This window comes from Bactrocera latifrons, unplaced genomic scaffold (assembly GCF_001853355.1).
Source record: "Bactrocera latifrons isolate USDA-ARS-PBARC rearing strain unplaced genomic scaffold, ASM185335v1 scaffold_571, whole genome shotgun sequence".
In the NCBI taxonomy this organism is placed as follows: Eukaryota; Metazoa; Arthropoda; class Insecta; order Diptera; family Tephritidae; genus Bactrocera; species Bactrocera latifrons.
The window spans coordinates 127,374-129,513 of NW_017537236.1; the positions used below are offsets into that span (position 1 = coordinate 127,374).

At 31.3% G+C, this 2,140-nt stretch overlaps 1 protein-coding gene across 1 annotated transcript in view; it reads left to right on the top strand.

Moving 5' to 3' along the window:
• LOC108974644 overlaps nucleotides 1-2,071 on the top strand; it is a gene marked incomplete in the record, with an annotated part of 117,797 nt that extends 115,726 nt beyond the window's left edge. Inside the window, 1 exon segment of the mRNA XM_018942610.1 lies at nucleotides 1-2,071.
• Between the last annotated feature and the right edge of the window lie 69 nt (nucleotides 2,072-2,140).

The window sequence follows — 2,140 nt, forward strand, 5'->3', positions numbered from 1 at the left end:
CAGTATATTATTATATCTCATATATGTATGTTCTTTTTGTTAATAAGCAATTATAAACAAATTTGTATTAAGAATGTTATCTTTCATCAAGAGATCATCTCAGTGTGACCCTCCGAAAAATCACTGATATTCGCGATTTTTGTTTTTATTGTTGAAATTAAGTAATCGGTCGAATCATGACGAATACAAAATTATTGTTTTTATGTTTATTTATTGGGTGCATAATAGTTAAATAAATTATTGAAATTACACGTAAAACAAAGTCCTGTACGATGTCCAAGATTGCGGCCGCAACTTTAATCTAATAAAAAAATTGTTTTGAAATTTGATGAAATGGTGGCAGTTCGAACAAAAGATATCGAATTTAGCCCATTTTTCCATTCTTTTTCGTAGAAAAAGATACGAAGATTTCGAAAAAAGCGCGATAACGAAAACACGTTCTCTCATAATTGGAGCTAGACTCTTCCCTTGAGAGTGGAAAACGTTTCGAAAAACACCAGTTTGAGAACAACGCGTTTATAGATTGGTTGCTACGTTCCCCACTCTGTTCCGTTTCTACAAGAAATGCTGTTGTGACCGTAATAATTTCAGTTTCAATTTGAGAGAATGTTTTTTTATATTAGTATACACTATCCGATGATGAAACAAAAAAAAAAACTTTTTTTTCGAATATTTCACACCCTTAACTTAAGACCGTTAAGCGGCGATTATTTATTGTCTGAACAACAGAAGTTGAAGCCTGCATGATCATACAGTTACGCAATTACATATGCAATTCGTATAGCTAGACACTAATATTACTTGCCAATTTTAATGAATGTCGAAACTATCCCTAAGTGTTTGACCCAATAAATTATGTAGAAGTTTCTGAAAAAATAGGTAAGTTCAATCACAGCCATGACACAGAAACACCGGAAAAGCAAGAACAGTGCTCAATCGAAAAATTAAACATTCCTATTGTTGGAATACAGTCAAATTCATAATTGTAGCTTAGAATAGACAAAAAAAGAACCAATAATTTGATACATATTTGAAGTTTGAAATTCACAGTTAATTACCAATTTCAGGTAAATATATTTCGACGATGTGATCAGAATTAATTTTTCGGGTTTTAAGATCACCAAAAATTAATAAAAACGAACGTCTTCTTTTGTTGCAATTGTAATGTATAACAATTTAGGGTGTATGAAATTTTAATATAAAATACTAACTGCTAATCAAAAGTTTCATTATATTTTCAAGCAGTAATGTGAGTTATGCAACAATATAAACAAAAGAAAAAATGCAAGGGTGTTGAACATTGTTAATCAATATCTTTTATTTATAATTTATTTTATTCAGCCAAGTTATTTTAATTTATGAGTTTTCATTCTCTTTATTTCTTTACCCAGTTTTTAGTTGTTATAATAAGGAAATTTCAGCTTTCCCCAGAAGTACTCAAAATTAAATACGTATGTACATAATCACAGCCATTTAAACGTGAATATGTTAGTGAGCATTCATTTACTATCAGGATCCACGATAGAGGGGAACTACGAAGAGTTCCCCGCTCCGCCTTAGCGCCCCCCAAAAGTTAAAAGTTATTCATTATTTCCATCAAAAGTGATACACCGCGAAGAAAAATATCTTGACTTGCAAGTACAAAATTATAAACTTCCCCCCAAAATTCGACTCTGGATCCGTCCTTCCTTACTGTATACATTGCTTTAATTGACAAATACGACATAACTTCGTTATTTGACGCGGAAATTTTGAATCCCGGTATTCTAAGACATTCACTTTTAAAAATTAAATATTGTATTAAGAATTGCAATAAAAATGTATGCGATCTTTTGTATTTGAGGTTGTTGGTTTTGTTGTTGTTGTAACGACAAAAACCCATCCCTAGGTAATTTCGAAGAATGGTGCCGAGTTGGATTAGAGGTGTTTTGTTTTTGTTAAGGGATTTTTTTTTCGAACACTAGCACTTCCAGTTTCCGCTGGAGATAGTGCGAGACACCATCTATAGAATTTGAGAATTTGATTTTTCCATATGTGTGTTAAGTTCTACTTTACATGGCTAGCTGACATTGTACCATAAAAAGGGTTGGTATCTAAAATTGTGAATTTGTGTTTATAATTTTTTAAAATTAAATAGAGT